The 23,686-nt window shown below is 39.9% G+C and overlaps 1 non-coding gene across 1 annotated transcript; it reads left to right on the forward strand.

Moving 5' to 3' along the window:
• Nucleotides 1–22,654: 22,654 nt before the first annotated feature.
• LOC127124989 (small nucleolar RNA R71) lies at nucleotides 22,655–22,761 on the forward strand. Its single transcript, XR_007804458.1, has one exon. It is a non-coding gene; the product is annotated as a small nucleolar RNA R71 (small nucleolar RNA).
• The last annotated feature ends 925 nt before the right edge of the window (nucleotides 22,762–23,686 follow it).

A 23,686-nucleotide genomic window follows, 5' to 3' on the forward strand; every position in this document is an offset into this window, starting at 1 on the left:
CAGGTTGCATCTTTTGCTGTATATCTGCTGATTGTTGTCTCCTGCTAATTGGTGATACAGATCTCCCTAGTAGATCTCCCCAAGCAGATGTTGGTATGTCTGATCTCTCCATATAGAGTCAGCCCCTTAGGCAGAAAGTGTCTACCATTTCCTTCTGCACTCCCCACTGAGTTATATCCTCGTGGATGACGGTTGTTTCCGTTCCCTCCCTACACACATAAAGGGATGGGTTTTCCCTATTGAGTTCTTTCCTCATTAGGATGAGTCTTGATTCAGTTTGCCTTTTTGGATCGATCCTAAATTGGCTTCCCATTGGCTGTCTCTTGGGCTTCCCTGTGGTATAAATGAATAGTTGCTCACTAACTGGCACTCATTCATCTTATCCTCAGCGGAATTTGTTGGCTTCTACCTACTAACCGGTAGTTGTAAGTCCTATCTTCACGGTCTTCTACCTACTACCCGGTAGCTGTAAATCCTATTTTCTCCCATTCTGTTCCTCAGCAGATTGTTGTGGTCTTCTACTTACTAACCGGTAGATGTGAACCCTCTTTTCTCCCCTTTGTGGAGTCAACCCTTGTGCTCATCCTAGTCGATGACGGTTACTTTTCCGTGGTTTTCTACCTACGAACCGGTAGATGTAATCCCCACTTTGTGGTTATCATTATCCAGTTTTCGGTATTGATAGTCCTTTTCCCTTTTGGATATTTGCTTTGATTAAGCAATATTATCCCCAACGGGTCTTCCCCTTCCTTTTGGATAATTGCTCCGAGTAAGCCATTTTATCCTCAGCGGGTCCTCTTTCATTCACCGTTTGCCGGTAATGTTTGTGGTTTCCTCTTTTGATTGGTCATCTTTACATGCTTAGTCTGGTATCCCGAGGCCTTTCTTTACGGTTGATTTATCCTTTGACAACCTACAACCCGATTATGGATGATCTTCCATGCGAGAGTATTATCTACGTTTTGACGGCTATAGATAATACATCTCATGCACTCTTCGGTCTAAGCCCTTCGTGTTTCCCCAGTCGAGTAAGATTCGTTGTCCCTTTGCGGAATCGAATATTCATTCTACCCCAGTTGTTTGGATAATTGCCTTGTTCGCGCAATTTATCCCCAGTGAGTCATCTCTCGTCTACCCTGTTGTTGTTGGTAACGATTGTTTCTCTTTTCGGTCGATTTATCCTTTGCCAACCTACAACCCGGTTATGGATAATCTTCTGTGCGAGTATATTATCTACGTTTTGACGGCTATAGATAATATATCTCATGCACTCTTTGGTTGAAGTCTTGTCCTTCCCAGTTGAGTAAGATTCGTATTCCTTGTGGAATCGAATGTCCATCCTTTAACAAGTTTGCTTTCGCTCTCTTCAGGATGATGAGTATTTTGGAATACACACCAATTCACGATTTCGGTCGATTTATCCTTTGACAACCCACAACTCGGTTATGGATAATCTTCCATGCGAGTATATTATCTATGTTTTGACGGCTATAGATAATATATCTCATGCGCTCCTTGGTCGAAGTCTTGTCCTTCCCAGTTGAGTAAGATTCGTATTCCTTGTGGAATCGAATGTCCATCCTTTAACAAGTTTGCTTTCGCTCTCTTCAGGATGATGAGTGTTTTGGAACACACACCAATTCACGATTTCGGTCGATTTATCCCTTAACAACCTACAACCCGGTTATGGATGACCTTCCATGCGAGTATATTATCTACGTTTTGACGGCTATAGATAATATATCTCATGCACTCTTTGGTTGAAGTCTTGTCCTTCCCAGTTGAGTAAGATTCGTATTCCTTGTGGAATCGAATGTCCATCCTTTAACAAGTTTGCTTTCGCTCTCTTCAGGATGATGAGTGTTTTGGAACACACACCAATTCACGATTTCGGTCGATTTATCCTTTGACAACCTACAACCCGGTTATGGATGATCTTCCATGCGAGTATATTATCTATGTTTTGACGGCTATAGATAATATATCTCATGCACTCTTTGGTTGAAGTCTTGTCCTTCCCAGTTGAGTAAGATTCGTATTCCTTGTGGAATCGAATGTCCATCCTTTAACAAGTTTGCTTTCGCTCTCTTCAGGATGATGAGTGTTTTGGAATACACACCAATTCACGATTTCGGTCGATTTATCCTTTGACAACCCACAACTCGGTTATGGATAATCTTCCATGCGAGTATATTATCTATGTTTTGACGGCTATAGATAATATATCTCATGCGCTCCTTGGTCGAAGTCTTGTCCTTCCCAGTCGAGTAAGATTCGTATTCCTTGTGGAATTGAATGTCCATCCTTTAACAAGTTTGCTTTCGCTCTCTTCAGGATGATGAGTGTTTTGGGACACAAACCAATTCACGCCTTGGTCGGTCACCTGTTATATGCCTACAACCCGGTATCCTTGGTGTTCCTTCCTGTCTGCTCCCTATTGCGACCTTGGTCCCTTGTGGAGTCATATTTTCCTGAGTCGAAATATGCCTTTTCCAGGTTTTCCTCAGATGTTTGTTGGTGGATTGATATCTCTCACCCGTACACCGGTCTTTGATATTCATTCTCCCCGAGCTTGTTACCTACTAACCGGTAACACCTCACCCCCTTTTTTTGCTTCCCCAAGAGAGTCTTTTCTAGACAATTGTTGTTGTGTTGGCGTCTTCCCCAATACATGCATGTTCTCAGCCGGGACATCTTGTTCAGATCTTTCCCATTCATCTGTTGATGTCTGGTTGAGTCCTTCCTATTCGTCCGTTGGCGTCTAGTCGTGGTTTATGTCTCCGAAAAAAAAAATCAAAATCCCCAGTGGAGTCGTTGGTAAACGTCTTGTCTGGTCCATATCAAATCCCCATTGGAAGCTGCCATTGGTGAACATTCTTTTCTTTGCTTCATCCCCCGCATAGTGCAAATTCCAGGTTCTTTTGGTATTCAATCCCTGATTACCTTGAATGTCTGACAGTCGTTGCTCTCATCCGTTTAGGTTCTCAGTTGATTGAATAGGGGCAGCTGTAGCACCTCAAATTTGCACCCCCATTTGTACATTCATTTCATTTTTTAGGTCATTGACATTACACTAACATTACATTAACATTGCATAGTACATTGCATTTCATCAGTCAAGATTGGCACCAAAGAATTCCTCAGTGCACAAGAGAGCAAGGGTTTTCCATGAGAAAAAGGCCATATGGTTGTTCCAAAGGGCTTATATGAATCAAGGTTCATTTTGAAGCATTGTACCAAGTGTTAGAGGCTCAAAAGTCCACAGTACAGTTTCAGGTCATCTGGGCCCCATAAAAGTCAATTGCAAGTCAACTGAGGGCTAGGAGGTGGAGAAATGGTTTGAAACACTTCATTCATGTCCCAAAGAGGCTTATTCAACATGTCAAATATCTACCTTGAAGATTTTGAAGCCAGATCAAAAGTTTCCCAAAATGGAAAGTGACCTGTAATTTCAAGTTTCCAAAAATGGCAAGTTTTTGGACCACTTTCAACTTGACTTTCCAACATCAAAGAAGCTTCAAATGAAATTTTGTCCAACATTAAAGTTGAAGATCTTTCTCTCCCATTTCCAAAAAGTTCAAGATCATGAGCATCTGATGAATGGTTGAGAAGATATGATCAAATCATTGCCAAGTGTGCATGGAACTTCAAAAGGACATAACTTTTGACTCATAACTCCAAATTGAGTGCTCCTTTTTGCATAATTCTTCTCATGACATGAACTTTCCAAATCATTCATCACATTGCATGAAATTTCATCATATGACCATTTGTTCATTCATGCTTATTTTGGAGGGAAAATCATGAATTCAAAATTGGTGCATCATGTGGACTTTTTAACCATTCCAACATGTTCATAAGAGGATTTTAAGTGAAATTGCATGGCCCTTGTTACTGTTCACGTGGGATTGCATGCATGGGGTGAAAAAACCAAATTTTGCATAACACCTCTTTTCTCATTAAAATTTAATTAGCCAAGCCTAAGCATGATTAGGAAATGAATTAACATGTCATATAAATAGCTAATCATAACAGAATTTTCATAATACACAATTCTAGATCTAGATTGAAAATTTCCCTCCAAAATTTCTCTTCTTCCAAATTCAAAAATTCTTCAAAGAACACTTGATTTTTATTGCATATTCTGGATTCTTGATCATCATTTGGTGGAATTCAAGCCATTGATTGAAGAAATTGGTGAAGAACCAAGCAATTCCATACATGAACATGAACATGGAGTTTTGAAGATCTAGCTAGATCCAAGCCATTCCAAGAGTTGATTTGTGCTTCAGAAGTCATTACAAGGTTGATAGAAGAGATTTGGATGCTGCTGGACACTTGAATCCACTACTGCCATTGTTGGAGCTTCAAGAGGTCAAATTTTCGCATCTCTTAATTCTTGTTTTTATTGCCATAGACTTGTAGTTCATTGTTTGCTGATTCCACTGGTATAAAGAACATGAAATTTGGTGCAATATTGATGAAGTTATGGCAAATTAAAGTTTGAATGTTCATTTTATTTTCTCTTCGATTTGCATGATTCTTTGAGAATTAGGATGAAATAATGATGGATTTGGATTCCTTATGTTGTAAGCTTTCATTTGGTGTATGATATTGCGAATTCTGGAAAAAAATATTTGAATTCACTGTTCACCACCGTCTTCATGAAGAAGACGGTGGTTTCCACCGTGCATGGCCGTGCGTGAACAGTCCCCAGCCGCCGCCTGCAAAACCCTAGCCACAAGCCAAAACGACACCGTTTCGCTCCTAGCGTGCCCCTCCTTCGATTCCTGCCGAGCGTGTTTCTGTTTTTTTTTCATTTTAATTCCACTTATCCAAAACGGCGTCGTTTTGGACACGCCTGGAAATTTCCAATTCATTTCATTTATTTTTCATGTTACTTCAATTTTTATTTCATTTTCTCCATGCTACTTCAAAAAATCACCAAAAATAGTATAATGATCCAAATAATTCCAGGTTTTTTTCTACATGATCCTTGAGATGTCTATTATTTTTTGGTTGTAATTTTATGATTTTACCATTTCTGGAAATTAAAATGTGCTTGATCCTTTGGACATGTATGCTTTTGTGACATGCCTCATTCAAATTGTTGTGAAATGCTCATAAATGATCCAATTTCCATGAAATTTTGTGTGCTGATTCTTAACATGTTGATGGACTTGTGAGATTTTATTTGGCATTTTTTGCTATTTCCTTCCCTGTTTTGGACACATGAACTTTAGGTGTGACAATATGTGTCACACAATTTGATGTTGATCTTCTCCATTTTCATTGCCTTATCAATTGAGCTCCTCTGTTTATGATTTTTTGCATGATGATTATGTTTGACATGTTGTATGCTCATAAAAATTTCCAGAATTGTTTGAGTCATTTCTGTTTTAATATGGAATTTTGATTCTTGATGATCAATTGCATGCTTTGAAATTGCCTTTGCCTTATCATGCACATGAAATGACTTTGCTTAATGCGTTTGACTTGGTCCTTTTTAGGACATGTTCATGATGGATTAAATATGCTATATGTTGGGTTTTGATTGCTGTTTTGACTTTTTTTCCTCACTTTGACCCTAGGCTTTGCCCTAGGGGTTTGAACTCACATTTGAGCTGTGTATTTCAGGATTAAGCATCCAATCTCCATGGTTGATGTTGCCTCATCACTTGAGCTTTGATATTTGCTTTGCTTGCTAAAATTTGATTGTGTTGTAGGTCTTTGGGTGGACTCACTTGAGTTGAATTTGAATTGTTTGGTTGTGTATATTGGAAATCACTATTGTTTGTCTGTTGACTGTTTGTCTGAATACTATACTGATTGTTTGGTTGTTTACACAGGCACTTTAGCCGCTTTAACTCATTGTTTGAGTTGCTTTGCTTTGCTTGTGGTTGGCATACCACCTAGGTAAATTCCTATTCTCCATGTAGTCTGGAAGACCTGTCATGTTATTTTGGCAGGCACCTGTCTGAAGCCCTCCTTAAGAGGCAATGTTTGTGCTTGTTTATATTTGTGCCTTGTACATTCAAAGACCTCCTAAGTGAAGAGGCATTGGCAGATAGAAGGGATGTGCAATCCATCCCCTGCTATTCAGTTGAGTCTTTCATCTTGCTCGCACTACGTGCTGATGCATTTTGAATAAACACCTAAGATCATTGTCTATCGAGTCAGTCATGTGGAGTAGAGTTCCTCATTCTGGACTCCCACACTTTCATTGATTCAAGCTCACCCAGGCCCGAGTTAAGAGCTATGAGGTCTTACCCTCATTACCTTTTCATCTGCTTCACCCTAACTCTCAATGTTAGGGTTAAGAGCTCAAAACACCCCTTCCAGTTGGCTTGTTTGTCGAGGTTGATTTGACCCCTTGACTAAAGCCCAGCCTTGTATGAGCCACTTGTTTGCATATAGTGTGTGTGCTTGCTCTCTTGTGCTTGTGATTGCTTACTTGATTGATGTTTAGGCTAGCTTGCTTCCTGTGCGAGTTAGGATTAGAGACCTTAACATAGGGATCGTATGCATGACAATTTCTAGGCTCGAGTCGTAGTCTCCCTAGTAGCTTGTTATCTCCCTAGTCTCTGGTTAGGATAGAAGTTTTTTCCCTGTTAAGGGGAACTACGTCGCCCTGATCCTCATACCAGATGAGGTACGTAGGCAGGAGATGAGTTGATCTCTCCGGGCGCCTTTTTTCTTTTTCAACCCTTTGTGTGTGTTTGGAGTCTGACGTAAGTCCAGCGATTGGCAGTCGGTTTCCTGTCTGTGTTTCTTTGTTTGGAGTCTGATGTAAGTCCAGCGATTGGCATTCGGTTTCCTGTCGGTGTTTCTTGGTTTGGAGTCTGACGTAAGTCCAGCGATTGGCAGTCGGTTTCCTGTGTGTGGTTGTTTGTTCGAAGTCTGACGTAAGTCCAGCGATTGGCAGTCGGTTTCCTGTCTCTGTTTAGCGTTTTGTTTGGCGTGCGTTAGCCGAGCTACGAGTGCTCTAATTCTTTATCTGGTTAGAGAAGATACGTATGCATAGGATGCGACATCCTAGCGAGCACATTTCCCCTATCCCCGAACTACGTCGACTCTGATGTTTGTTTCTGACAAACTACGTAGGCCCAGGATGCGATATCCTGCCGAGTCCTCTTCCTCCACCCTCTTCCGCCTATTTATTCCAGTGTGCGTGCATTCTTTGAGCAGTTTTCATTAGCAACCTTATTCTATTCTTTCTGAGCATGGATCTCGTCGAGTACGACGGATGCGTAGGGGTGCTAATACCTTCCCTTCGCATAACCGGCTCCCGATCCTTGCATCTCTGGTCGTGAGACCATTCCTTTTCAGGTTTACTTCGAGCGTTTCCTTTCCCTCCTTTGGGATAAATAACGCATGGTGGCGGCTCTGTTTCTTTTTCCCGCCGGTTTTTTCGCGTAATGCGACACTAATGGACAAGGTTCATTTTCACGCCTTGAATCCAGATCTCCCTCATGTGCTTATGAGTGAACCTGTTGTCGGCCCTGAAATCTTGCATGTACTTGCCCAACTCAAAGAGCTTCAGCTTTCAGAGTATGCTAAGTATGCAACGGCCGCTTTAGAAAAACTTATGGTTCCCATGCTGCGTCATCTCAACAGCGTTAGGGAAAATGAACGCAAGATTGTAACTACTGAGGCCTTTGTGAAGGAGAAATGGGAGTTGGTGATGAATGCCGACGCAGAGGTCACCAAATTGCTGGGGACGATTGAGGAGAAGAAAAAGGAATTCTCCTCCAAACAAACAAGGGTTGCTGAGATACGCCAGCAAATTGATGACCTTCGGCGTCAAATTGTTGCTTTGGACAGTGAGTTGGAGTCAATTATTGAGGAGGAGGAGTGTATTGTCGACAAGGCCATAAAGCCTTCCCAAGACACTGTGGAGCAAACTATCAACGATGCCTTGGTTGTAGCTGAAGAACTTTCCAACATTGAAAATAAGCTTGAACAGCTTAAAGTCTAAGCCGACACCTTGGAACCTACGTCTCTCCACTACAACTTTGAGCTTCAATCTTTTCGATCTAGATTCGGCCAACTTTGACCGATTTTATTTTTATGTAATATCTGAACAATGGTTTTTTTGCCAATTTTTATGTCATTATTTTATTTTTTAGCACTGTGTACATTTAATTTTCTATGCCTTTATAGTTGGTTTCAAACATAGTTTTCTCCAACCTAGTTTATTCGACAACCATTTAGTCTGTCAAAATCTTAACCTCTTGAAGGAGAGGACTATACTTTTTTAAGTATTTTCCATTTACCCTCAAGATTCGCCTATCTGGTGCCAACTCTTCGACCTCGTAGGCGTTATTAGAGAAAACCTGCAAAACCTTAAACGGTCCTTCCCAATTTGGGGACCATTTACCGAAAACTCTATCATTTCTATCCATAGGCAAGATCACTCTCCAAATTAAATCGCCGACAACGAACATTTTGCTTTTCACCTTCTCATTATAGGCTCTAGCGACTTTTTCTTTCTGCCTTTGTAGTGAATCCAAGGCTAACATTCTCTCCTCATCTAAATCGACCAGTTCATCTGCCATCATGCTCCAACACTCTTCAGAAGGTATTTCATATTGCCTTTGGGTTCTGACTGCATGAACCTGAATCTCTACTGGTAACACTGCATCGTGCCCATATACCAGTCGAAATGGAGTTGTTCTGGTTGCTTCTTTTGTCGATGTTCGACATGCCCACAAAGCTTGATCTAACGTCTTATGCCAATTTCTTGGCTTCTTGCCTACATCTTTCTTTATTAGGCTGATGATCACCTTATTGGCCGCTTCGACTTGGCCATTTGCCTATGCGTAATATGGGGTAAAAGTCAATAATTTGATTCCCATTTCTTTTGCAAAATCTTGAACTCTTCGACCAGTAAAGACTGTCCCTTGGTCGGTTGTAATTGTTTCTGGGATACCAAATCTGCAGATGATGTGGCTTTGGACAAATTCTATCACAGCCTCTTGATCTACATTTGTCAATGCTACGACTTCGACCCATTTTGTGAAATAATCGATACCGACCAACACATACCTTTGTTGTTTCGACGAAGCTGGTTTTATTTCTCCAATCACATCCAATGCCCACCCTCGAAAAGGCCAGGGCTTCACAATTGTATGCAACTCGCTTGCAGGCATATGTTGTATACCCCCACGCAATTGGCATTCCTGACAGCTTTTAGCAAATTCAATGTAATCTTTCAACATTGAAGGACAATAAACTCCTGAACGCATCAAAAGCCATTTCATCTTCAGTCCCGCTTGATGCGCCCCACATGCTCCACTATATACACTAGACACAGCCAAATATGCCTCACTTTCTCCTAGGCATTCAAGTAAAACTCCTTCAGTTGTCTTTTTGAACAATTCATCATTCACCCGGACGTAGCTAAGGGCCCTATATTTTACCTTTTGATCTATCGACCCTATAGGATTACGTAAATAATCGACTAGCGGTTTACGCCAATCACTTTCTCCCTCGTCGTCGACGGTCAGAATTTCAAAATGATATTTATCTAGAGCTCCCAACTTTATAATCGACAAATCTGATGGTGATAACAATGTTGCTCGTACCTTCTCTCTTACTTGGACCTCTTCTTTATCCTGGTCTTTCGACGCTTTGTACCCTGAAGTTTCCTGCGCCAAATCGTTTGCTCTCTTGTTCTCTTTTCGTGGTATATGCTGGAAGCTTACTTGCTCAAACCTCTTGAGTAATCTGATGGTAACCACAAAATACATGATTAAATTTTATTTAACACACCTGTATTCTTTTGATACCTGCTTAATTACTAACTCAGATTCTCCCATAATTTCGACATTCCTTGCCTCCAATTCTAGCAGAAGTTCAAGTCCTGTAATCCACGATTCATATTCTGCTTCATTGTTTGTGCATACTCCTTCAATTCTGTATTTGAACTCTGTTGGAATTCCATTTGGAGAAATTATGACTCCCCCTATCCCAAATCCGTTCTTATGCCTTGAACCGTCGAAGTATAGTCTCCATGGCACTATGTCTACGTAACTTTGCGCCATTTCGACCATTGAATGGTCGACAAGGAAATCTGCCACCACTTGCCCTTTCATCGCTTTTAAAGGCACGTACGTCAGAGAATACTCAGTTAACGCTAAAGCCCATTTAACAATTCGACTATGCAAAATTGGTTTAGATAACATGTGCTTAATAATATCAAAGTGAGAAGATACGTACACATCAACAGGCTTAATATATTGCTTTAGTTTCATACAAGAAAAATACAGGCATGGACATAGTTTTTCTATATCACTATACCTAGTTTCAGGATCATTAAGCATTTGACTAAGGTAATACACAGGTCTTTCGACACATTTTTCATCCTCTTGGACTAACATACTTCCTATAGTCGATTCTGAAGCTGCAATATACAACCTCATTCGCCTATTCCTAACAGGAGGGGCCAGTACTGGAGGCTTAGTCAAATACTCTTTAATTTTTTCGAAAGCCTCTTGGTGCTCTTCTTGCCACTTAAAGTCCTCATTCTTCAATCGAAGGAGTGGTGAAAAGGCTTTAGTTTTGCCATTTAAATTTGATATAAATATTCTAAGAAAATTTATTTTTCCCAACAAAGATTGTAGTTCCTTTTTGGTCGACGGAGGCTTGACGCCCATAATGGCTTTTGTTTTTCTTTGGTTTACTTCAATACCTTTTTTATGCACCACAAAGCCAAGGAAATCACCCGCCTGCACACAAAAAGCACACTTTAATGGATTCATTTTCAATCCACATTTCCTCATCCTTAAAAAGGCCTTTCGGAGATGTTCGACGTGAGTAAGTCGACCATTTGATTTTATCACAATATCATCAATGTATACTTGCATGAAATCTTCAATAAAATCATGGAACATTGAATTCATTACCCTCTGATATGTTGCTCCGACATTTTTCAAGCTGAATGGCATGACAACCCATTCATATGTACCTAAGGCTCCTGGGCATCGAAACGCCGTCTTCGTCACATCTTCTTCTGCAATAAAAATTTGGTTATATCCAGAATAACCATCTAACATGCTTAAATATTCAAAACCAGCGGCAGAATCGACCAACATTTCTGCTATGGGCATGGCATACTCATCTTTGGGGGTAACATCATTTAGATCTCTAAAGTCAATACATACTCTTAAAGATCCATTTTTCTTAATTACTGGCACAATATTGGCCAACCATTCAACATACCTTGCAGTTTGTATAAACTTGCTTTTGAGGAGCCTTTCTACCTCAGCTTTTATCTTTGCCATGATCTCTGGTGCGAAACGCCTAGGCGTCTGCTTTACTGGCTTTCTTCCAGTTTTTATTGGCAGTTTTAGTTCGACCAAATCCCTACTTAAACCAGGCATTTCGTTATAATCCCAAGTAAAACAATCCTTAAATTCTTTAAGTAAAGATATTACCTCAGATTTTAACTCTTTATCGATGTTAGCGCTGATGTATGTTGGCCTTTTGTCGCCATTTTCGCCAAGGTCGACTTCTTCTAAGGGGTCTTTTGGTCGCATCTTTTCGGGCGTCTTTGGGTCTTTTTCAAACCCTAAAGGTTTATCGTCATAAATTGATCGCTCGACTTTATGAGTCGAAATTGGGGTACAAACTGCAAGTGCACAGTTCTATCGCGTAGTTTTAAAAGATATCGATCCCACAGGGACTTATGAATCGATATACCGTTATCTAAGGTTACTTTGTAAAGCTAAGGTGGATAATGTTTGATTGTTTGGGGAAAAGCTAAAAACTAAACTAAGATCTAGATTAAATATTAATAAAGCGGATATCGGTATGCAGTTCGTCGTAATTAGGGAATCAATTCTTTGTCAGTCCCTTGGTTTTAAAACAAATCTTTTCAGTTGACTTTATTGATTAAAAGTTTTATCTCAAACTCTCGCTCTGTTGAATAAACCATGATTTTATGTTAACGTAGCTGTCACTTATAGTTAAGTCAAAAACCACTTTTTGAAAACAATAGAATCCGTAGAAACTCTTTTTAAGAAAACACTAACCGTTTAAACACCCTTATCTCAAACTCTCGCTCTGTTGACTTAGGTTATATAATTAAATTCAAATGCTTAACTCTCGTCCTCACATTCAATCTTTAAAAATACTTTTTGAAAAAGATTAGGATTTAATTAACTCTAAAAATTGCTCTCGCCCTGATCTAGAATTAATGTCCAATTTACACTGTCCAGTCAAAACCTCAAACTCTCGCTCTATTGATTTTAACTTCTTTATGTCTTTTACTTTCGTACAAAAACTTTGTTAATAAACCTGTAAATTGAGACCGTAAAAAAGAGTGATTTTAATTTTAAACTTAAATAAACCAACTTAGTTTTGATTCCTTCATTCCGCTTACTTTACATACCGATACCTAAATAAATTAGCCAGACATGCTAAACAGACTTAAATAAATAGCATGCATAAACAGACTCATCGCAGGCAAACAGTATAAATAAATAATAAAACAAAGCATTAAACAATAATTAAAGAACCTGAATAATTTAAACAGTAGTCTTGAACACTCCACCACAAGCCGGTAGGATTTGTTCTTGAATTCTTCAATTAACCAACAAATTAAAACGAAGGAAAAAAAACTAGATTCTAACGTAAGGTTAGATCCGGTGAAAAGGTACACAATAGTTTCCGGTGTAGAAACTATTATGTGAAAAACAAATTATGTGCTAGAGAAGAAAATAAAATTGCCAAAAGAAAATAATAAAAGTTGCAAAAGTAATATGTAAAAGGTATGCCTAAGCTGCTGAGAAAAAGAAAATTGGAAACTGCCGAAATCTGGAAAAAGTAATGTGTGTGCTGCAGGTTTAGAAAGCAGCTATTTATATTGGTGCCTTCCGTAACGGTTTTCAAAGCGTCTTCCGTAAATATAGCCATTACTTTGAAAAAGAGTCAAGCGTGCAGATAGGTTCAACGCGTTCCTGGTGCCAAAAATGTAGGAATGGTGTGACGTTCGTCACACCATGTGTGACGTTTGTTACAGGAGTGTGCAACGTGACGTTCGTCACAGCATCTGTGGCGCTCGTCACAGGCACAACGCTTGTGTTCTTGTGCTTTGGGCTGGGCTTTGATCTTTGCTTCTTTTCACTCCTTTTTGCACCTCCTTTTCTTCCTTTTTTTACTTTTGCTTCAAATTGATCACCTGAGACAAATAGAAAGGAAATACCGCGTAATATCTAATAAAATGAAGTAAATTGAAATAAATACTAATATAATTTAATTGAATTAAGTCCTAAAATATGATATAATTTCACGTTATCAAACTCCCCCATACTTAGATCTTTGCTTGTCCTCAAGCAAAATACAGTATAGAACTCGTTAAAGGTTTTAGCCAGATGAAATTTCAAAACACACGTCAATTCGTATTAGGTTGCATGTGAACTTTGTTTAGAGGTAACTTGAGTTAAATCTTGACATCAACAACCACCGTCACAACCTAGATAACCCTGCCTTATGCAAATCAGTTCAAGTACACTATGATAGCTATCCTAGTTCCTTTACTCTTATTTCACCCGTTTTCATTCTAGCGAAATCACATTAAGCCCTTTATCTTTTCGCGCACATAGTGGAGTAACCGGTTAGTGATTCTGATTTCCTTTTTAGCTTGAAGTTCTAGTACATAAGTCGGATAACTTCGTTATTCAGTCCATTGCAAATTGCGGGGGATCGGACCGTAGTCCGCCCTACCAAGTTCAGTACCAGATACCTGCTGAACCAACTCATAATGGATCTTTCATCTTATGCCTTTGTATGATCTGCAACCTTTAGATTAAATGATCTAGTAAGGATCACCTAACTTACTTAGTGCATTTCCTGATATATATATATTTTTTTTATGTTACTTTGGGAATCATTCACTTATATTCATCGGCCCTCCACGTAGTTTGCTATTAAGATGGTGCTGACTTCTCGTATAAACTACTCGGGGTTACTATAAAACTAAAAGTTCAAGGGATTGGTATAATAGGTACTTATCCTGATCTAACATGTTGAGGTTTTTTTAGAGTGTTTGGCGGTAGTAGTTTTTTTGTCTTAATTCGTCTCAAGTTCGATAAAATGAGCAACCTTTATACTTATTGGGTGTTGAATTTTTGTTGTGGCTCATGAAAATTGAGGGAATAGATAATAGAAATTTGTTCACACTCGGGACTTAACTTAAAATAAATCTAAATATATATATATATATATATATATATTTAATTAATAGGGAAATAACAATGAAAGGAAAGGTACATACTTGAAAAAAAAGGAAGTAGAAAGAACAGGTTTTCTCCCCATACTTAAATTAAACATTGTCCCCAATGTTTTAAGGAAATGAAATACAATAGGGAAAGGGAAAAGAAACTACAACTAAGGCTGCCGTCCGCCTCTGGTTCTTGGACCTGGTGATCGTTGATATACCTCTAAGTTGTCAAATCTGCTGAACAACTCAGTGAACCGCTGGTCGGTTATGGCATTCCTAGCATCCTGTTGTTGTTGCATTTGACGCATCATTTGCATCATCTCGACATTCTGTGCTTGCATACCATCAATAGCATTCATGATGTCGTCGTTGGTTGCAGGCCTTCTTCGTCGACAACGTGAGGATGGGCCAGTTGCATTATCGAAAGGGTTGAGCGGGACTGATTGTTGTGCAGGAGCATGATCACCTTGCTCCATGTCTTCAAACTCGTCTGCGGGCGGGTTTGCTTGTGAAGGCTCGGTGGCTTCGGGAGCATTTAGATCATAGAGGTGGCGGTTGGGGTTTGTGACATCGGTCAGGGCGATGTTGGGTAGGACAACGCTTGGGATTGCCTGGTTGTTCACCATAAGATAATATCCTCCGCCTACTCTGTTCTTAATCAGGGGGCTGGATCGACAATAGCTGATGTCCATAAATAGGGGAGGTAGAGATTCTAAGGTTTGGAGTCGGTCCCCTAAGTTTAAGCCTAGTGCTATGGTGGTGATTAATCCGCCAATTACAAAAGGTTGACGGCCTCTAGCACATAAGGTGCGGATATGATGAAATAGAAAAGAGGCAGCGTTTACCTTAGCATTCGGTTCGAAGACGCATTCGAGGAAGAAAAGTTCCTTTGCGTTGACCTTGCTGTTGTTTGGTCTTCCAAAAACTGTGTTTTGTAGGATGCGGATAAAATATCGGATGGTTGGGTTATGTATGTGGGAAAGAAGGAGCTCTTCCCAGTTGTAGGCATCTAGACCGGAGATTTTCTTAAAAAGCGTGAAAACGGCAACTGTGCTCCAGTTTAGGTCGGGTGGGATTCTGGGGTAGACTTGACCTTCTGTGGAGAATTGTAGCATGGTACTCAACTGGTTTTGGGTTAAGGAGTACTCGGTGTTGAACATACGGAAGGTTGCGGTACCGGTTAAGAATTCGTCTTCACCGGCGGGAGTGGTGTATGCGTATGAACTTAAGAATTCTAAGGTTAAGGAGGGGTAAGTGGGTTGATTATACGTGCATAGAAAGGTTAAGTCGGCTTGACGGAGCATCCATTCGATACCTTGGAGTAATCCTAATTGTTGTAAACAAGTAAAATCAGGATACCTGGTGGAGACGACGCCTCTCTGTTGGAAACGCTCGTATTGCTCCCTTTGATAATTTTCATCTTCGGTTCGGAAGATGATATTTCCGAAATTCTGGTTACCCGCCATACTGATGAATAAACTGAAAGAGGTAAATTGGAAAGAAAAGAAATGTATTTGATAGAAGAAAGTGGTTTGTGGTGAATGAAGGAAGGTTTGGTGGGTATTTATAGGAAAAAAATTTGGAAGTTGGAAAAATAGGTGGTTGAAAAGTGAATAATTGTGGGTAAATGTGAATAAATGGGGAAGGTAAAAAGTTGAAAGGGGTGTAACGTTCGTCTCCAACGGCTCCTTAACGTTCACCTAGTCTGAAGGGCGTTACGCTCGTTACAGGTGCATGACGGGCGTCACAGGTACTTAGCGTGACGTCCGTGACAGAATGTGTGACGCTCGTCACACTGTCTGTTTGGCATGGTTTCAGCTAGCGTCCTTCTGAGTGACTTGGTAAGTTTTTTGTTTTTTTTTGTTTTGCTACTGATTGATTTATTCTGCAATTTAATTTCTCCTGCATGCTATTCTACTTTGTGTAATAGTGCATATATAATTCAATAAGTCATAGGTAGCAACAGTAGAGAACATAATAGCTATTGCATAATAAAATTAAATAAATAGCTTCAATAAAATGATCATAATGTAATATTGGAAAGAAAAACAAAAAATGCGAAAGCGAAACAAATGCGAACATGAATTCAAATAACATTAATGAATAATCTAACTTAAAACTAAATAACTAAGAAAATAATTTCTATCCATCTGCACGATCTCTGGCCGGAGGAGCAAAAGAGTTAACACGGTTTAGCAACTCGTGAAACTGATTTGTCATACTGCTCATGTATCCTAGAACTTCGTGTCTCATGTCAATAAACTCTTCTCTGAGGGCGTCTTGTTCTGACATCAAAGCTTCAATGGCGGTGTTATAATCAGTTCCGAGCATATGATGTCGGAGGTCGGATATTGCTGATTCTTCGGTCTGAACAGGCTGAGGAGGAGGGTCAATATCATAATAGCCGGATGGTGTCTGAGGGTCAGATTCAGCATAAGGGATCTGGTCATCACAAATCTCATAATCCTGGATGGATTCAGTGGATCTAGCAGGAGTGGGGGTTTCGTTCAGATTGTAGAGCCAGTTACTGCGGTTATGAACACTAGTCCTAGGATCGGGTAAGGTAAATAGGCAAAGAACCTGGTTATTAATTATAAGCTCGAACTCGTCAGATCCTAGGTTTGCTATAAACAAGGTGTTGAAGAGGAAGGGTATACTCATAATGGTAATGCCACAAAAAGGGCTTAAGTCAAGCATAGGCTGACGTAATCCAATAGCATTACCTATCATAGTTATCAAACCGCCTACTCTAATAGGTGCTCGCTCATCTTGGATAAGGTGGTCTAAATTTGCTAGCATAAAGGTGGCACCGTTTACTGGACGGTTCTGGGAAGCACAGAATATGATGAAAAGTTCATCACGTGAAACTGAAGTGCTGTTTGGCTTCTCTCCAAATAAGGTGTGGGTCAGGATCCCATGGAAGTAACGGAAAGCCGGGTTATGAATGTTTCCAGAGAGAAACTCATGTTCCTCGGGCTCATCATTTCCAGTCAAACTACCCCAAAAGTGTTCAAGTTCTCTATATTCAAAAAGTTCTTCCTGGCTTACTGTGAATGTATCAAGGGAGGTAGGGAAACCCAAAAGGCTGGTAAAGTCTCTAATATTAAATTGGTACTCCATGTTGAACATTCTGAACTGGATAAAACCTCTGCTAATTCCTTTCCCATGGCTGGGTAGATAGATTAGGGAGCTAAGGAATTCTAGTGTTAGTCTCCGGTAGGTGACGAAATGTCTTAGGATAGGGGATGTTTCCCATCCTATCTGATTCAGCAAATACATGACACTTTCTCTTAGTCCAAGGGCGGTCATAGCCCAGTCATCAGCATATAAACTAGGTAGCATCTCTCTAGTGGCTAGTTCCTCAAATTTTAGTTTGTGAGCCATTCCTCTGAATTTGATACCCATACGATCAATATGTCCCATCTGGTTAGTGTTAGCTAGAGAAAAGAAAACATGAGTTTTAGTCAGGATTTGGCCAAATGCCGAAAGAAGAAAGAAGTTTTTAATAAATTAAAATAAATTAAGAATGAATACTAAACAGAAATTAAAAGAATAATTAAGGAAGAAATAGAAAAATAATAATAATAATAGAATAAGGAAATAATAAAATAAGTTTGGGTTGTCTCCCACTAAGCGCTTTGTTTAATGTCGCAAGCTCGACATACAAACAATCAATTACAATCTATAATTTCTGGAGGCATTTCGTCTAAGTGTAGGATTTGTGAATCTTCGTTGGTTTCCGCATAGTGATAGTGTTTTAGACGTTGCCCGTTTACGGTGAACGGTTCTGTGGATTTTCCTTTAATTTCTACCGCTCCACTGGGAAAGATGTTAGTGATATGAAAAGGACCTGACCATCTAGATCGTAGTTTTCCCGGAAATAACTTTAATCTGGAGTTAAATAAAAGGACTGCATCGTCTTGCTGGAAGATTTTCCTTGATATACGCTTGTCATGCCATTGTTTTGTTCTTTCTTTGTAGATTCTGGCATTTTCATAGGCGTCTCTTCTGAGTTCCTCTAATTCGTTTATGTCAAGGATTCTCTTTTCACCGGCGGCCTTATAGTTTAGGTTCAGATTTCTAATAGCCCAATAGGCTTTATGTTCTAATTCTACCGGGAGGTGGCAGGATTTTCCATAAATGAGCTTAAATGGGGTCGTCCCTATGGGGGTTTTATAAGCAGTTCGATACGCCCATAAAGCTTCTGGTAATTTCAATGACCAGTCTTTCCTTGAAGTGGCGACTGTTTTTTCTAATATTTGTTTAATCTCTCTGTTGGACACTTCCACTTGCCCACTGGTCTGAGGGTGGTAAGGTGTCGCTACTCTATGCCTTACGCCATACTTAAACAGTAGTTTTTCGAGTACCTTGGATATGAAATGTGATCCACCATCACTGACTACTATTCTTGGGACACCAAACCTTGGAAATATTATATTCTTAAAGAGTCTAGTTACTACTCGGGTGTCATTTGTTGGAGAAGCTATAGCTTCGATCCATTTTGAAACGTAGTCTACTGCCACGAGTATGTATTTGTTACCGAAAGAGGACGGAAAAGGTCCCATGAAGTCTATTCCCCACACGTCAAAAATCTCTACTTCCAAAATACCTTTTTGTGGCATCTCGTCACGTCTAGATATGTTTCCTGTGCGTTGACATCTGTCACATTCCTTAATAGCCGCATGTACGTCCTTCCATATATTTGGCCAATAAAAGCCGGATTGTAGGATTTTAGAGCAGGTCTTGGATGTACTTGCGTGTCCACCATAAGGAGCGGAGTGGCAGTGTTGGATTATATTTTCTACCTCTTCTTCGGGTATACATCGACGGAAAATACCATCGGGGCCTCTTTTGAAAAGTAAGGGATCATCCCAGTAATAATGTTTTATGTCGTAGAAGAATCGTTTCTTCTGCTGGTAAGATAAAGTAGGTGGAACTATTCCGGCGGCTAAATAGTTGATGAGATCAGCGTACCATGGTGTAACAGATATAGCTAGGGTGGTTTCTACTTGCTTGTCAGAGTTATTCTCTTCCAAAGTAGCTATGAATTTATCGTACGAGAAATCATCATTAATTGATGTTCTTTCCGGTTCAAGGTTCTCAAGTCTAGAAAAGTGGTCTGCTACTACGTTTTCAGTTCCTTTCTTGTCTTTGATTTCCAAATCGAACTCTTGTAGTAACAGGATCCATCTTAGGAGTCTAGGTTTAGCATCTTTTTTTGTTAAGAGGTATTTGATAGCAGCGTGGTCAGTGTAAACTATTATTTTGGCTCCGACCAAGTAAGAACGAAATTTATCTAGCGCAAACACAACTGCTAGGAGTTCTTTCTCGGTTGTGGCGTAATTCATCTGCGCTTCATCTAGAGTTCTACTTGCGTAGTATATAACGTGAAGCTTTTTATCCTTTCGTTGTCCTAAGACAGCACCTACAGCATAATCGCTGGCATCGCACATTATTTCGAATGGTTCATTCCAGTCGGGCGTCTGCATTATGGGTGCGGAGATCAATGCTTGCTTAAGCGTTTGAAATGCTTTTAAACAGTTATTGTCGAATATGAATTCAGCATCTTTCATCAATAGTCCGGTTAAAGGTTTAGTTATTTTAGAGAAGTCTTTGATGAATCGTCGGTAAAAACCGACGTGTCCTAAGAAGCTTCGTACTTCTCTCACGGTTCTTGGGGGTTGAAGGTTTTCGATTACCTCTATTTTGGCTTTGTCTACTTCAATTCCTCTATTTGATATAATGTGTCCTAAAACAATTCCTTCTTGTACCATAAAGTGGCATTTCTCCCAATTAAGTACTAAGTTTACTTTTACACATCGCTCAAGAACTCTTTCTAGGTTCTCAAGGCATTCTTCAAAACTTTGTCCGCATACGGAAAAGTCATCCATAAATACTTCCATGATGTTTTCGAGAAAATCGGCGAAAATTGCCATCATGCATCTTTGAAAGGTTGCAGGAGCATTACACAAGCCAAACGGCATTCGTCTATAAGCGAAGGTACCAAAAGGGCATGTGAACGTCGTCTTTTCTTGGTCATCAGGATGAATTGGTATTTGAAAGAAGCCTGAATAACCGTCCAGATAGCAGAAATGTGAATGTTTTTCTAATCGTTCTAACATCTGGTCAATGAATGGTAAAGGGAAATGATCTTTTCGGGTTGCTTTGTTTAGTTTCCTATAGTCAATGCACATTCTCCATCCCGATTCGATTCGTTTGGTTATAGTTTCCCCTTTTTCGTTTTCAATAACGGTTATGCCTCATTTCTTTGGTACTACGTGTACAGGACTAACCCATTTGCTATCAGATATAGGATATATGATACCTGCCTCTAATAACTTGGTTATTTCCTTCTTCACCACCTCACTCAGGATCGGATTTAGTCTCCTCTGGTGTTCTCTAGAAGTTTTGTAGTCTTCTTCTAGCATGATGCGGTGCATACAAATAGAAGGACTTATTCCTTTAAGATCGGTGATGTTGTAACCTAGTGCGGTCGGATACTTTCTTAAGATATGTAGGAGTTTTTCTGTTTCGAGTCTTCCTAGGTCTGCATTAACTATCACTGGTCGTTCAAGTTCTAAGTCTAGGAATTCATATCTCAGATTTTTGGGAAGTGTTTTCAGGTCTAGAGTTGGTTTCTTAAGACACTGCGTAGGGTCCGGTGTTATTGCCAAACATTGGTTGAGTTTGTCTTCTACAGGACAGTCGGATGATTTGTCTTCTCCTAACTCTGTTTCTTTTATGCATTCATCGATGATATCCATGAAGTAACATGTATCTTCTATTGCAGGTGCTTTCAAAAATTGGGAAAGAATGAACTCAATTTTCTCTTCTCCTACTTCGAAGGTGAGTCGTCCTCGTTTTACGTCTATGATTGCACCGGCAGTTGCTAAAAATGGTCTTCCCAGTATAATGGGTGTAACTTCATCTTCTCTAATATCCATAATTATAAAATCAGTTGGAATGTAGAATTGACATATGCGTACGGGAACGTTTTCAAGAATTCCTACAGGATATTTGACGGAACGATCTTCTAGTTGCACAGACATTTTAGTTGGTCTTAATTCTCCCATTTCAAGTCTCTTGCATATGGATAAAGGCATAACACTAATTCCGGCTCCTAAATCGCATAAGGCTTTGTCGATGACAAATTTTCCTATGTGACAGGGTATAGAGAAACTACCCGGATCTTTGAGTTTAGGAGGCATGTTCTGGATTATAGCGCTACATTCGGCAGGGAGTGTAACGGTTTCGCTATCTTCAAGTTTCCTTTTATTAGAAAGAATTTCTTTTAAGAACTTGGCGTATGAGGGCATTTGCGTAATAGCTTCTGTAAACGGAATTGTGACGTTTAATTGTTTCAGGAGGTCAACAAATTTTTTAAATTGGCCCGCATCTTTGGTTTTAACAAGCCTTTGAGGGTAAGGGATAGGTGGTTTATAAGGTGGTGGAGGTACATAAGGTTCCTTCTTTTCTATGGTTTCCTTATTACTCTTTTCCTTTTCCTTAGGTCTATTTTCTTCCTCAGTTGACTTTTTAGGGTTTTGGTTTCCTATCCTTGGATCAGACGGTCCTTCCACTTCCGTTCCACTTCTTAATATGATTGCATGAGCGTGGCTTCTCGGGTTAGGTTGGGGCTGTCCAGGAAATGTACCAGTTGGGGCAGCAGTAGGCGCTTGTTGTTGAGCTACTTGTGATATTTGTGTTTCCAGCATTTTGTTATGGGTAGCCAGGGCATCCACTTTACTTGCTAGTTGTTTAATTTGTTCGCCAGTGTGTACATTCTGGTTTAAGAAATCTTTATTGGTTTGTTGTTGAGAAGCTATAAAGTTTTCCATCATGATTTCCAAGTTGGAATTTCTAGGGGCGTTATTATTATGTGTAGATGGGTTCGGTTTCTGATATCCCGGAGGTATAGCTAGGGCTTGATTTGGAGATTGTCCAGGTGCGTACAAAGCATTATTACTCTTATATGAAAAGTTTGGATGGTTCTTCCAATTTGAGTTATAGGTATGTGAATAGGGGCTTCCTTGAGCATAGTTCACTTGCTCTGCTTGGATTCCTGTCAAGAGTTGACAATCCGTAGGAGTGTGACCTTGGATTCCGCAGACTTCGCAATTCTGAGTTATAGTAACCACGGCGGTTGGAGGTGATACACTTAAACTTTCAATTTTCTGGACCAGGGCATCCACTTTTGCATTAACATGATCAAGGTTACTTATCTCGTACATGCCGGTTTTCGTTTGAGGTTTTTCCACCATTGTTCGTTCGGTTCCCCACTGATAGTGGTTTTGGGCCATGCTTTCGATAAGCTGGTAAGCATCAGCATAAGGTTTGTTCATTAGTGCACCACCTGCAGCGGCGTCTATTGTTAACCTTGTGTTGTACAAGAGACCATTATAGAATGTGTGAATTACTAACCAGTCTTCTAAACCATGGTGTGGGCAAAGTCTCATCATGTCTTTGTATCTTTCCCATGCTTCGAAAAGAGACTCGTTATCTTTCTGTTTAAATCCATTTATCTGGGCTCTTAACATAGCTGTTTTGCTTGGCGGAAAATATCGGGCAAGAAAAACTTTCTTCAACTCGTTCCATGTGGTGACAGAGTTGGAGGGGAGAGATTGAAGCCATCTTCTAGCGCTATCTCTTAGTGAGAAAGGAAAAAGACGAAGTCGAATTGCCTCTGAAGTGACACCATTAGCTTTAACAGTATCAGCGTATTGGACAAATACGGATAAATGAAGGTTTGGATCCTCGGTAGGATTTCCAGAGAATTGGTTCTGTTGCACTGCCTGCAACAACGAAGGTTTGAGTTCGAAGTTGTTTGCTTCGATTGCTGGCGGAGCAATATTTGAATGCGGTTCATCTTGCGATGGAGCGGCGTAATCTCTAAGAGCACGAGCTGGTTCTGCCATCTCGGGTATCGAAGGAAAAATGTTTTTGAAATCAGGAATTTCTACAGGAGGGAGATTGTTTGCAGCACGATATTCCCGAATTCGTCGTAAGACTCGGAGATATAGTTCGATATCGTTGATTCGTAAGTAGAACGACTCGCCTTGTGAGCGAGTATGTGGCATACAAATCGACGATAGAAAGAAAAGAAAGAAAGAAAAGCCTTAGTCTCTACAGCGTAACAGGAGAGTTACGATATCGATTAAATAAAAGTCCCCGGCAACGGCGCCAAAAACTTGATCGCTCGACTTTATGAGTCGAAATTGGGGTACAAACTGCAAGTGCACAGTTCTATCGCGTAGTTTTAAAAGATATCGATCCCACAGGGACTTATGAATCGATATACCGTTATCTAAGGTTACTTCGTAAAGCTAAGGTGGATAATGTTTGATTGTTTGGGGAAAAGCTAAAAACTAAACTAAGATCTAGATTAAATATTAATAAAGCGGATATCGGTATGCAGTTCGTCGTAATTAGGGAATCAATTCTTTGTCGGTCCCTTGGTTTTAA

Source organism: Lathyrus oleraceus, chromosome 2 (genome assembly GCF_024323335.1).
Source record: "Lathyrus oleraceus cultivar Zhongwan6 chromosome 2, CAAS_Psat_ZW6_1.0, whole genome shotgun sequence".
NCBI lineage: Eukaryota > Viridiplantae > Streptophyta > Magnoliopsida > Fabales > Fabaceae > Lathyrus > Lathyrus oleraceus.